The 14825-nt window shown below is 37.9% G+C and overlaps 1 protein-coding gene across 1 annotated transcript in view; it reads left to right on the top strand.

Annotated features, from left to right (window-relative positions):
* Window positions 1-14825, top strand: part of LOC121100713 (microtubule-associated serine/threonine-protein kinase 4-like) — a 294690-nt gene that overhangs the window by 166100 nt on the left and 113765 nt on the right. The gene's annotated exons all lie outside the window — the stretch shown is intronic.

Below are 14825 nucleotides of genomic sequence, written 5' to 3'. Positions count from 1 at the left end.
TTAACATTAAGCAATGTGAAATTTTTTGTGTCGAGTGTGCTAATTTTTTCCAAGTTCCCGCTCCACGCCCCCGACCTAATCTGTAGTGTTTCTTTCCCCTTGACTGTCTCCTCTCTTCCCTTGCAAGAAATGAAAATATCTCTGAGCTTTATTTCTTAAATACTATATTTGAAAATAATTTCAGACTTACAAGAAAGTTGGAAGAATATGAAAAATATGTAGAACATTGTTGATCCTTACCTTGATCCAGCTATTAATTTCTTGACAAAGTTGCTTTTTCTCTCTCCTTGGATATATGCTGAGATAGATATACACATGTGTGTGTATACATATCTATGTACACACACTGAGATAATTGCTTGAACTATTTGAGAGTAAGCTGTGTCTATCATGGTCTTTTGTTATCACAGTTATAAACGTTGGTAAATTTATGGTGACTACAAGCCTTTTATCTACTCTCTGTTCTGGATTTCATTTTTATCAGTTGGCTCAATCGTGTCCTGTATAGCATTTCTCCTCCAGTGTAGGATTCAGTCTAGGGTCATATATGGCATGTAATTGTCGTATCTATTTCGTCTCTATTAATCTGGAATTTTTCTACAACCTTCCTTTCCCTTTTATGACATAGACATTTTTGAAGAATTCCTCCGCCTCCCAATTTTAAAAAATGAAATGGAATGCCTGATGTGTCTGATGTTTCCTCCTGGTGAGGTTCACATTTTGCACTGCAGGCCGGAATAGGGCATGGGTGGTGATGTGTCCTTTCAGGGCTTGCCTTCTGCAGTCCCATGATGTCCATCTGCCCCTCATTGTGATGTTAAACACCCCCTCCCCCCAGTCATGGTGTTGATATCTCCACTGGAGTTATTAGACTTTTAATCTTGTGATCAGTAAGCATTCTGTGGAAAGATAAATTTCAGGCCTTGTGAAAATATTTCTTTTCATCAAAAATTTCCCCTAGATTGCTTATCCATTGGTGATTCTTGTCTGGACCCTTCTTTTTTGTGGTAATTGAAACTGGTCATTATTCCCACCTCAGGACTCTCTCCACATTTACTGGTTGGCATATGGCATCCATGTTTGTATATTTGTTCACAGCTTGGCCTTCTGCATTCTTTGTTCACTTTTTCCAGTGTTGATCTTGATTTTCAGCCACGACGCTTCCTAGAATTTGTTTTGTCCTGGGCCTGTTACTTCTCTCCTTTAACCTCTGGCACAGCCTTAAAGTCTGTACAAGCATTTTTGGTGGTAGGGTTATATGTTTTGGGAATAGATTTTTAACTATCTTTTACTGATGGACATGCAAATGATATATTAGTGCCTTATATGCCTTATAATTTTATGCATTAGTAATAAATTAAGTTGGATATTTGAGAATCATTCAGTAATGCAGAGAGATTTGATTTAGGTCAGGACTCTAATCTTACTTTTGCCACTAGATAGCTGTTTAAACTTGGGCAAATCACTTAGTTTCTCCTATTTTATCAACTCAGCTGCACCTGCAAGATGAAAAGAGATATTTAAGCACTCTTTGGAAATCAACTTTGGAATCCCCTGATTCTACTTCTGGAATAATGAAGATTGTGAAGGTAGTGAATAATTATCCCTAAAAAAGTTTCAGAGTATTTTATGACTTCAAAATTGACTATGGTCTTTCAACCAAAGTTCATCTTTTTCCTCTCATGAAAATTTTAGGACTTTTTATTTAAAGGTACAGTTAAAATGATGGTAGTTACCATTTGCCATCATCCCATCCCCAAGTTCAATGTTACTTTTTCTTCTCGGGGAATTTTATTAAAAGCTTATTTTACTTTAGCATTTACTTTTTAAGGAAAGAGGGAAATGCCTTACAATTAGTGATTTTTTTTTTTTTTTAAAACAGAAGTGCTTTTTGGGTCACTGCAAAATTACTCTTAATACTCAGATAGTAATCCTGTATGATGATTGCCAAGTAAATGATTCTGATTAAAACAGTACTGTTAAAAGGAATATATCTTATCTAATACTGGTAGTCCTATACTCAGAAACAGAAATTGATTCATTCATTGGTAAAACACATGTCAGGTGACCTAAGATACTTGGGAATAAGATAAAAAGATAAAGAGAACTATTAATAGAAAACACGAAAGAGTACTCCTCAAAATAGGTCTGATAAAATTCTTACCGAAGAGCCGTTTAATTATTAGCTTATCAGTCCTGTGAGTTTTTATACTGTTTGCTTGAAAGCAAAACTAGAGAAAGTGCTAAAATCCCATAGGCAGCAAACTTAACATAGTACCTGGCACATAGCAAGTCTCAAATGTTAGCGGTATTACTACTTCTGTTAGTAACATATTATGGGTAAGCTTGACTACAGAAGCCAGACTGCAGTTAACCATTCACTGGACAGTGAGGTCCATGTCTTTCCCTCAGAGACTTCCTTACTTCCTGATGGTTGTCGAAGGAAAACTATTTGCAGACTGTTTGACCAAGTCTTCTCCCTCTGCCACCCCACCCCTATTCTGTCCTAGTAAGAGCAGTAGCAGCTGGAGGTGAGCTGCCAGGCAGGGCACCATTTTGATTTCCTCACTGTTCTGCTATCTGCCCAGCTTTCTGGGCCGTATCACTTATTTCAGTATGTCGCTCAGTGCAGACGAATGACTTATTCCTGCTTTTGGCACCCTTTGCAGACCATTAATCTGTTTCATAGTTCTTGGATTGGATTACATCTAAATTATCTTACTGATTACAATTAACTACCTCTATAGTGATAGAGAAGGATGGATGAGAGATGAAAATGTCTACTTATTAGAACTTTTTCTTTCTTTTCCTTCTAAACAAGTGATGTGTCACATGGTGCCCTGAACCACAGAAAGTGCTTCACTCTGACCCTCTCTCCAGGCCACTAGTCTCAACCCATTGCCCCTGTCTTAGAGCTCTAAGTCACTCTTCCTCCTGACTGTGTTTGTCATGGTGCACATTTGTTGTAGTTGTTTGGTTTGGTGCTTTATATCCCCTGCTAGACTGCAAGCTCCTTGAGGGCAGAATTCCTGTCTGCTCTGACATCGTACTCCTCACTGCTCCTGGCACAACTCCTTGCACGTAGGAGGTGTTCAATAAATATTGTTGATGGAACGAATAATTATTCCTACAAAGTGACAGATGACTCTAGTTGCAAGGCAAGAGTGATGATGTGATTCTGTGTGCTGTAATGGGTGGCCTAATAAGGCTGTCCATCTAAAACCTCTTTGTTTTTGTTTTGTGTGCTTCTTAAATTCGTGATTAGGCATGAAGTCCGTGTAATGTGCCAAATTTCATGTAGTTCCACATCGGCCGCTCCAAAAAATACGGTGACAAAGTAGTGAAGAGTGGATCACTGTCCACATTCTAGGAAATTCGATTAATATGCTTGTAAGCAGTCAGTTGATTTAAATGTTCAGTTGGCTCATTGAAGAAGTAAGTTGAAGCAATATGTGTCTTCATGTATGGAAAAATTGGAAAAACAGGAATCAAAATGTCCAAATGACAGCATTACACTTGATAAAACAGAATTTCCTGTTCAACACACCAACAAACATTTCAGAAAAGTACAGACTCTCAACCTGAGAGGTAATTCATATGTTAGTAAGATATAAATGAAGGCCCGTGGTTTGGTAGGTTCGAATTTTAGTAAATGCATGACCTATAGTGATTTAAATGCCATAGGCAAGCTTGAGGGTAATGCTAACTACCTTCTCAAGGAGGAGATTAATTCCTAGCCTGAAGTATCTAGTTTTCCTTGGCAATGCTAAATGTAGTTGTGCTCCCTCTCCCAGACACATTGGGCATTTCAGATAAATGGCATGTTGCCAATTCATCCTAAGTAGCCTGGTAGCTGGCAGAATCCGTGCTCAGCCAGTGTCCGCCTGCTGGGACACCAGCCGGGAGTGCTGATGAAGTGTCAGATGTATACTTCATATACATTAATCTGAAGAGGGGAAAACTCATTTCTCCATTTGCTTCTTCCATCTTTCTGTCCCTCCCCGCACACATGGGTAGTTTATCAAAGAAGTCAGAGTTGTCAGGAGCAGGGGGATTTATACAGATGCTGCTTTCTGGCAAGAAAGATGGAAATTTCAAGAGACAAAAGCAGGACCAGTGGTAACTTATTTTTCTGTAGGAAAATAAGGTTGTAAGCCTTGATGATTAAAGTTTAAAAATAGTATATGTGGCCATCATATGAAATCCTCACTTCTTTTGTACTTTGGAGTAATGGATAGATGGCAGAAACACAGTGAAAACTAGTTTACAGTGTTTTTCTCCAATTTTCTCTTTGATTTGAATCGTGAGCTTTGTCTGCTTGGTGTGTGTGAACCTCCCCATATCACATTTTTTCTTGTTGAGGTCTTTCTTGACCATCTTGTTTGAAACTGCTACCCACACTGCAAGCCATACACCCTTCTTTTCTCTGTAACTGTATCCCCTTTCAGTATACCACACAATTTAGTTTATTACTTTATTATGTGTCTGTTAACCATTCTAATGAAAAATTGATGATAGTAGAGAGATTTTCCCTGTTTTCCCAGCTGACTTCCCAGGGCCTAGACTAGTGCTGACACATAGTAGGTGCCCACTGAAGAGTTGATGAATGCATAAACAAATGTTATTTCCTATCTATACATTTTTAGGTCCCTAGAATGGACCCTTGTTTATTTGTGTTTCCTTATTTTTTATTTTATTTTATTTTATTTTATTTTATTTTATTTTATTTATTTATTTTTAAAGATTTTATTTATTTATTTGACAGAGATAGAGACAGCCAGCGAGAGAGGGAACACAAGCAGGGGAAGTGGGAGAGGAAGAAGCAGGCTTCCAACGGAGGAGTCTGATGTGGGGCTCGATCCCAGAACACCAGGATCACGCTCTGAGCCGAAGGCAGACGCTTAACGACTGAGCCACCCAGGCGCCCCTGTGTTTCCTTATTTTTAATCTGTGGTTAACATTTTAGGTTTAGCCTAATCAAGAAGCTAATCTTCAAGCCAGAGAGCAATTTACTATGGAAACTATATTCAAGAGTTAAACTACAGGGGTTAAGTTGAAAAAAGGGAATTGGGGGTGGGGAGCAAAGTGGTTAAGAGATCGGTCCACTCTCTAGCACTTACTAGCTGTGTAGTCTTGGTTTATTCACCTGTGAAGAGGGGTAATGGTTGTAGTAACCTCGTAAGGTTATTGTGAGGATCACATGAACCAACTCATGGGCAGTCCTTTGCCTGTGCCTGTTACCTAGGAAACGCTGGTGTTGACGTACTTGGTGTTTATCAGAACACTGTTTCCTCAGGGTTGTCAGGCTTAGTGGAGATGGTATGATTAGAAGGGAGGGATATGAGCCCTTTCTCTTGGATCACCCGCTAAGAGCAGTAGTGTAACCTTTTTGTCCTTCCTGTGTGATGGCGAACCAGCTTGTTTCTTGCTTTCTTATTTTGACTCAATATTCACCAACCTGGCACACTGGAAGATACTTTCTAGAATAGCTAATACTGTTGAAGGGGGTAGTGCTTTCAAATAATGTTTCTCAACTTTAAATATTAGGTTCAGTGGTGTAATTTCATGTTTCTTCAATGGCCCTCTTTTGACATAGTATCCATTTCTTTTAATGAAAAAATTATGTTTCATGATGCACTGTAAATATTAAGACCAAACTATTTAAACTGTAATATATTCAAAGAGCCTTGATGAATATTCATCTTTTCCATTTGCACAAATGCATTATGAAGAGTCAGGGAAAATTCACTAAACGTATGCAAAAGTGCATTTTTCCTTTTTAATCCATTCAGAATGCACTGGCATCATGTCAGCATTTATTTAGGGTACAGACTTTATTTGCAGTCATTTAATATTATATCAATACTTCATTAGCCTTATAGCTCCAAAACAAAAACCTGAGCTGAAGTCCAATTAGTTAACTCTGGGAGAGTATCTGTTAAATATTGATGTAGGAACAATTTGAATGCCCTTGGATAAGTTGCTTAACAAAAGTTGTAGAATACGACTGGACTGTGAGTTCGCATTCTCTTTAGCCGTTGTGACTCAATTTAAAGACTGCATCATATTTCAGTGTGTGGATTTCTCAAAATTTCTCCCTTTAGGTTATTTCCAAGTTTTTCCTATTGTAGATAATGGCGATGAGCAGGCTTTTAGTAACTCCTTGTTCACCTCTAATTATGTTTTCAGGGTAACTTCGTGGGATGGAATCACCATGGCAAAGTATATGAGCACTATGGAAGTTCTCTGTACTTCTGCTAAATACGTCTCTATGGATGCTGTTCAGATTTATACATTCATATACTGAGAAAGTGCATCTCACTATGCTGTGGCCAGTAGTCAATACTGTCTTAAAAAAAAACAAACCAGCTTTGCTGGGTTATTACGTGAAATCATTACTCTTCTAAATTTGTTAGATTTTTAGTGAAGTTGATAAGGTTATTGGACATGTTGAACTCTTACATCTAAACCTCTGGATAAAGCAAATAGGAAGTTAGGGTTATCCATGCTTCTTCCTGCAACTTCTTCCTTCCATTCCTGAAATCAGCTTCCCATACCAACTGTTGGTAACTTGTGTTGCTCTTGGGATATAAGAACTCCTGAGTGTGATTACAGTGTATGTAGCTGAAGGCATTATTCCGTAGTTCAGAATTTTTTTCATCTGGAAAGTAGTAATCTCAATTGTGAAATAGTGCCTTCAGCTGTGGACATTATAATCAGAGTCTCAAGAGTGCTTGTACTCCAGGAGTAATACGTCTCCTAGTTATTACCCTCTGAGCTAGGTTCTGTTTATAGTGAAGGGATGAATTTTCATAACTCAGTGCTGAAATAGCCATAGGGAGCCCTGAGCAGATTATTATAGGTCAGGCCTAATCCATGAAGATAAATCTCATTATAGGCTCACCTGGGCCCATCCACAGAGTAGCTGGTTTAACATGAGTCTGTAAATCAAAGATCAGATTAAAATCAAACTATAAAATCCTTGTCATCATCCCAACTACTGCCTCTGTGAAGAGATATTCTAAATGTGCCTCCTTGCTCTAAACATGCTTGGGTGCCATGAGAATAATTAGCAGAAAAGCATATGTTGAGTTCATTGTGATTCAGTCTATTAACGAATGAAAAACTACTTATTTGGCAGGTGGAGGGGGGATTTTTTTCTAAAATGAAATTGCAGCCAGAAGTAGTCACTGAAAACTTCCCCTCTCAGTTTTCTCTTCTTGTCATTTGCAAAGGTTAAAGAATATTCTTTACCTTACTTCTGTTTTGTCCTTCCTGGGAAGGATGGGGTGCCTGCTAAAGTTGCTGTCTGTGTGGGGGTGCCTAGACAGACTGGTCAAGAAGGGACTGAATGTCATCAAAGGCATTGGAGTGTCAGTGGAATGAATGGTGACCATAAATATCTTGGGGGATTTAAAGAGTAGAAATGCGTGCCTTGTTTTAATTACTTATCATCATAGAGAGATTTAAAGCAGTATTACAGCAGTAATACCATATATTTGTATATATATTAGTGCATGTGTATATTAAAGCTTAGGTTTCATTTATTGCCCTCTTACCCAGCTGGTATCCCTTTTTAGGAGCTGCTGGTCAACCTGTTCACCAAGCATTATGAGATGTTCCAGGAGATGCCAAGTCCTAGAATCTCAGCTGTCTGATTCCCCACTGTATTTTTTAGCACCAAGGGCACTCCCTGATAAGTATTTAGTACTTAGGTAATGGTTGTTTAGTATTAAATGTTTAGGAGGTCTTAATTAAAAGAACCTTGAGTTTCTGAGGCTCTTGTCGTTCTGCTTCCTGGAGCCCAGACTAGTTGAATTGCTAGGCTCTGAGTGATTTATTGACCTTTGTGTCTGGGGAGGTGATCAACATAAAGGTGGTAAAGCGGTTTTGGCTGCCATCATGGCAGTGTCCCTTGGTGCCCTGGTGGACAGGTTTCCCTGTCGTGGACTCCTTGTCTGATGCATCTTGTCCTTTTGCTTCCCTGGTAAAACATGAGCACTTAATTATTTGCTCTCTCATTGTCAAAAGGATTCTGCAACCCTGGTGGAAAAACCAACAGACTCATAGTAATTAGACAGTGGTTTGTGGGAAGGTGGGGGTGGGGTTGGAACATTTCCTTTCTTGGGAAAAAAATGAAAAATTATTTTACTTAATAGGCATCTTAGGAAACTTTTGGTTTTTGTGGTTCTGGAAAAGCCTGCATGTTTTGATACTTTTCCTACTGTATTTTTCTAGATATACTTTCATGGTTAGTGGAATGAGTAGTATTGGTGAAAGTATATTTATTTCATTGGACCTGAAGTATCAGTCTAGCATTGGACTCTGAATCTGTGTATATTTCATTAAATTTATTTATCAGGTAATTGACTATTAATGGTGTTCCTATTGTACAATTCGTATTAAAACCCATATGAAAAAAAAAAAAATAGAAGAAGGAAAGCTTCCAAACACATTCTACAAGGCCAACATTACCCTGATAGCAAGCCAGGCAAAAACACCACAGAAAAAGAAAACTATGGGCCAATATCCCTGATGAACATAGACATAAAAACCCTCAAAAGAAGAGCAAACCACATTCAGCAATACATTTAAAGGAATAATTCCTGGGATGCAAGGGTGGTTGAATATTCGCAAATCAATCACCATGATACATCACATCAACAAAACAAAGGATAAAGTTTATATGATCATCTCAATAGATGCAGAAAAAGCATTTGACACAATTCAGCGTCTCTTGATAATAAAAAAAAAACTTCGAACAAAGTGGGTTTAGAGGGACTATACTTCAACATAATAAAGGCCATATATGAAAAACCCACAGTTATATCATATGCAATGGTGAAAAACTTGAGAGCTTTTCCTACCGGGCAAGAACAAGATAAGGAGTCTGCTGTCACCACTTTTATTCAACAAAGTACTGGAAGTCCTAGCTACAACAACCAGACAGGGAAAAGAAATGAGGCATCCGTATTGCTAAGGAAGAAGTTTAACTGTCACTATCTGTAGATGGCATGATATTATACATAGAAAACTCTAAAGACTCCACCAAGAAACTGTTAGAAGAAGTAAATGAATTCAGTAAAGTTGCAGGATATAAAATTAATACCCAGATGTTGGTAGCATTTTTATATCCTAATGTAGCAGAAAGGGGAATTAAGAAAACAGTATCATTCACAGCTGCACCAAGAAGAACAAAATACCTAGTAATAAATGTAACCAAAGAGGTAAAAACTATAAAACATTGATGGAAGAAATTTAAGACAACATAAACAAATGGAAAACTGTTTCTTGGATTCTAAGAATTAATATTGTTAAAATGTTTGTACTCCCCAAAACAATCTACAGATTCAATGCAATCCCTATCAAAATACCAACAGCTTTTTTTTTTATAGAACTATAACAAATTATACTAACATCTCTATGAACAACAAAACACCCAAATAACCAAAGCAATCTTGAGAAGGAAGAACAAAGCTGGAGGTGTAACAATTCCAGAATTCAAGATACATTACAAAACTGCAGTAATCAAAATAGTATGGTACTAGCACACAAGTGGAACACATGAATAAATGGAACAGACTAGAGAACCCAGAAGTAAACCCATGCTTCTTTGGTCGGTCAATCTAAGACAAGAGCGGCAAGAATATACAATGGGGAAAGACGGTCTCTTCAGCAAATGGTGCTGGGAAAACTGGAAAGCTACATGCCAAAGAATGAAACTGGGTCACTTTCTTACCCCATACACAAACATAAATGCAAAGTGGATTAAAGACCTAAATGTGAGACCCCAAACCATAAAAATTGCAGAAGAAAACACAGGTAGTAATGTTTCTGACATTGGCTGTAGCAACAGTTTTCTAGATATGTCTCCTGAGGCAAGGGAAATGAAAGCAAAAATAAACCATTGGGGCTATATCAAAATAAAGAGCTTTTATACGTGAAGGAAACCATCAACAAAACAAAAAGGCAAACTTTTGAATGGGAAAAGGTATTGGCAAATGATTTATCCAATAAAGCGTTAATATCCAAAATACCTAAAGAACTTAGGACTGAAAACAAACAAACAAAAAACCAAGAAACAAAAACAAAACCCCCAAATACTGTGATTAAAAATGGGCAGAGGACCTGAATAGACATTTTTCCAAAGAAGATGCACACGTGGTCAACAGACAGATGAAAACATGCTCAAGATCATCACTCGTCATCAGGGAAATGCAAATCAAAACTATAGTGAGATCACCTCACACCTGACGCAATGGTAAAATCAAAACCACTAGAAAAGATAATAACGTATTGGTGAGGATGTGGAGAGAAAGGAGCCCTCATGTGCTGTTGTTGGGAATGTAAATTGGTGGAAATTTCCACCACTGTGGAGAACAGTATGGAAGTTCCTCAAAAAATTAAAGATAGAATTTCCATACGATCCAGTAATTCCACTACTGGGTATTTATCCAAAGACAATGAAAACACTAATTCAGAAAGATACCATGCCGCCCTTATGTTTATAGCAGCATTATTTACGATAGCCAAAATCCNNNNCCAGAAGCCCCCCCCCCCCCCCAGCACACACACTCAGCCATTAAAAGGGTGAGATCTTCCCATTTGTGACAGTGTGGATGGACCTAGAGGGTATTATGCAAAGTAAAATAGTCATTTGTGGAGTCTAAAAACCAGAACAAATGAATAAACAAAAGCAGAATTGGACTTAAAAATGCAGAGAACAAGGTGATGGTTGCCAGAGTTCCAGAAGTTGGGGGGAGGGACAACATGGGTGAAGGGTAGCAGGCAATAAAGGCTTCTAGTTATGGAATGAGTAAGTCATGGGAATAAAAGGCACAGCATAGGGAATATAGTGGATAATAGGGTATTTGTGTTTTGTGGTGACTGATGGGCAGTACACTAGTGGTGAGCATAGTATAATGTATTGAGAAGTTAAATCACTGTGTCCATATACCTGAAACTAATGTAACATTGTGTGTCAACTCTACTCAAAAGTTTTTTTAAAAAAACCTTCCATGAAAAAGATGTGACACATAGTCTTTTTTAAAAGGAGCTTCAAAGCTAGCTGAAATGAGACTTGTGAAAAATCAGAGCAAAGTAGAAGGAAACAATGTGTTGGATAGTGTGCAGCTCTGAGAATTTAGAGACCTAGAAGAAGGACATGGGCTACAGATCTCTCGCAAGTAGGCACACTTCAAGGTGTAGTGGAATTAAGTATGTAGTGGAATGGGGTAGGGGTGGTAGAAAAAAGTGGACAGGGTGGTTTGACTAGCAATGTTTTTTCTTAGAACAGTGTTTCTAGAATTGTCATGGCAGGCAAAGAACCACATGAAAACCCAGAGGCTCATGGCTGTCAGTGAAAGAATGGTTTCTGGTTTAATGCGAACCCTGGAAGACCACCACCATCTGTCTTTTTGTAAAAAGAATGTCCTTTTTACGTAGGAGATCTCCCAGATGCACAGTCTGTTATCTGTAGGGATTTTAGCCAAAAGGCAATAAGTCTTCATTTTTGTTGGATTCATGGCTAGATGGTAATAATGACTTCCTGAGTTAATAGCTTTTCTTTGTGAACTAATGCTGCTAATTTGTTTTTAAGGGAAGAATAGGGCATGTGCAATTTTAACTCAGCTACTTGTGATCTCTTAAATACCTGATTGTTCATGGCAGTTGTTTGTGTAAGTGTATGTCAGTTTTTTGGTTTGTTTTTTTTTTTATTCCCAGACACAAGTTAGTGATAGATTTTAGCCTCATAAATAATATGAGTCGATGATATCATTTTGTCCACTTTTTACATAGCTTTGATCAAAAAGTTATTAATTAAACTTTAAGGAACTTCTCTGTTGCCCCTATTTTCTGGAAAACATCCCTTCCATTGACAGATTCATGTGATAGAAGGTCATGAGTTTTTCGTATTTGTTTCTATGCATATTTCTTCTTTTTGTCTGACCACTGTTAATCTGTACTTAAGCACATGGACTTTCTCTTCCAGGAAGTCCTCCTTGACACCTCTCCCCACCCCAGTCTTCTTTCAGTTATGCATATCTTAACCAAAGCGTTTGTCACATAGGACTGTAAGGGTCTCTTTGCTTGTCTTCCCCGCCTTCCCTCTTCTTCCCTGAATGGTCTGATTACCTCAAAGGCCTGGTATAATGATCTGTAGCTGATAAAGGTGAGCCTGGAATATTTCATGGGTTAGGCCCTCAGAAATAACACTAAATGAAATATGAGCTTATATTGGGTGTGCCCATATCACCTCTCTGAGCCTTGTTTTTGAAAATGAATTCTGGAATTGGAGAAGTCTGTGGATGGAACAGACCCTGGTTACCACTCTCCCCTTGCCTAGAGAGATCGTACACTACAGTGTCCTTTATCTAAATTGTGTTTGTTTTTTACAAGCCCTTGATTTAGAATTTAATTACTGTAGGCATTTTTATGTTTAAGAGCATGAGCTCCAGAGTCAGGCTGCCATGGTTGGAATCTGGAGTTTACTACTTAATAGTTGTATGCCCTCGACCAAGGAGCATAACCTTCCTGTGACTCTGAAAAGTGGAAATATTAAGAGTACTCATCTTATGTGGTTGTTGCTGGAATCAAGGAGCACATCAGAAGAGCCCGTTAACTGGTACCATCTTGTTTAAAAGTAGTAAGTTCACATATTTATTAAACCAGGGAACATGAAGTTTTATTGAATGCTTATCTGAAATTTATAATTTAAAGGAGTGATGAAACTGGCCTGGTAAAGATAAGTTTGTCTCTGATTATTTTCAGATAACTGCAGGTCTACTCCATTTTCTCTAGGATAATTTATAATACATAAAGTTTGTTTGAAATTAAAAGTTAAGAGAAAGTGTGAATTGGCATTTTCTTTCTTTTTTTTTTTTTCTTAAGACTTATTTATTTTAGCGTGAGAACACACACAAGCAGGGGAAGAGGCAGAGGGTCAGGGAGAAGCAGACTCCCTGCTGAGCAGGGAGCCCAATGTGGCTTGATCCCAGGGCTTGATCCCGGGACCCTGAGCTGAAGGCAGACACTTTACCAACTGAGCCATCCAGGTGCCCCTGTAAATTGGCATTTTCAACATGAAGTAAATGTTTAGGGATGATACCATCAAATAAACAAAAGTAAAAGGCAACCAGAAAAAGGAAACCCCAACTACATTTTTTTTTTTTTTCATTTCCCTCATTAGGTTACACAAAAGACTTACCAGGATCTTGGTCTTCATGCATGGTCTCTCCCTTTCTTTTCTTTTCTTTTCTTTTCTTTTCTTTTCTTTTCTTTTCTTTTCTTTTCTTTTCTAATACATGAGTTGCTTTCTTTTGAGTTGACTTTTTTTTTTTTACTTTTTTAAAAAAATTTTTTATTCATTTATTTGAGAGAGAGTATGCAAGCACAATGGGGGGAGGGGTAGAGGGGAAGAGGGAGAAGCAGACTCACTGCTGAGCAGGCACCCTGACGTTGGGCTTGATCCCAGGACCCTGGAATCATGACCTGAGCCAAAGGCAGCCGCTTAACCAACTGAGCCACCCAGGCACCCCTGAGTTCACATTTTGTATACTTATTACAGTGCCTTTGTATCTGGATCTTTGGTATCCCAACATCTATTTTAAGATACTGTTAATTTTGCCATCACTTATTGCCATGCCCAGATTTCACTATCATTTATGCAGATGTAACAAAGAGGATATCTGTTGGGCTTCAGATATTTTTGCTGGCTCACTCCATCAGCGAAGCATTTTTGAATGTGTGTCCCTACTATGTGAATATATTTTAAAGGGATTTACATGTATTTAGAGGTGGTATTAAAAAAACAATTTAACAGACCTGTGAATCTTTACTAGGAAACTGTTAGAACAATTATTGTAGGGTTTTAACAGGGGTCTGGAGGCGGTTCCATTTGCCAACTTGAACCATTTAGCTGCCATGCCATGGAGATGTTCTAGGAGTTCTGGGGTTGGTGATGAGTGAGATGGAGTGTACATGGAGTGCTTGAGGCAGTGACTATTTGCCAACCTCTAAGGAAGTATTCTAGCCATCAGAACTGGTGCGTATTGGCAGAGCATCATCCTGAATATCAACTTAGGAAATGTGCTAAAGCCAACAAAAAAGAAGAAACACCAAAAATGGCAACCGGTACTCTAATAGTTTTTCCCTAAATTCCATTTGATTATATGTATCCTGGGTGTGTCCATATTCCACTTTGTAGATTCTTGGAATAAACTACAAGGTCTTCCTTCTTAAACCTGCTACCATAGAATTTTATTGATTAAATGATGTTTTGAATGTTCAGCGAGGCTGCCTTTTCTCTTTGGGAAGGGTTTATTTTATTTTACTTGTAAGTGAAAGGAATAGCAGATCTTTGCTACACATGTCATTAACTGCCACTAAATTGACACAAATGTTGACAGTTACTGTGAGAAATGTTTCAAAGCTAATTATGCTAATTAGAATGTAACATACCAGTAATTGCATGTATTCAGACATCATACCATCACTTTTTGTGTTTTCTTCTCCAGATGTAAGACATTCATTCATTTGTTGCTTGAAAAGCTGCAGAATTACAGCTAAGATAACAAAAAATTGCCAGCAAATAAAATTGGTTCTTTAGAAATATGCTGTAATTGGTTAGCTATGTAAAAGACAGAAACAAATGTTTGCCTGTTAAGCATATAAATTAGGAACATTGCTTATGAAATCCTTAGTTTTGGGTTTTTCATTTAAATAAGCCTTCTTATTGCAATTAATATTATCGTTTGGTTTATGACCCTTAAAAATATATTCCCTTTCAGCATTTCTTGGGGTTCTAATTTAGCTTTCTTATAGAT

This window comes from Ursus maritimus, unplaced genomic scaffold, assembly GCF_017311325.1.
Source record: "Ursus maritimus isolate PB19 unplaced genomic scaffold, ASM1731132v1 scaffold_5, whole genome shotgun sequence".
In the NCBI taxonomy this organism is placed as follows: Eukaryota; Metazoa; Chordata; class Mammalia; order Carnivora; family Ursidae; genus Ursus; species Ursus maritimus.
Note: the sequence above shows the minus strand (reverse complement) of the source record. Positions and strands in the feature narration are given on the sequence as shown.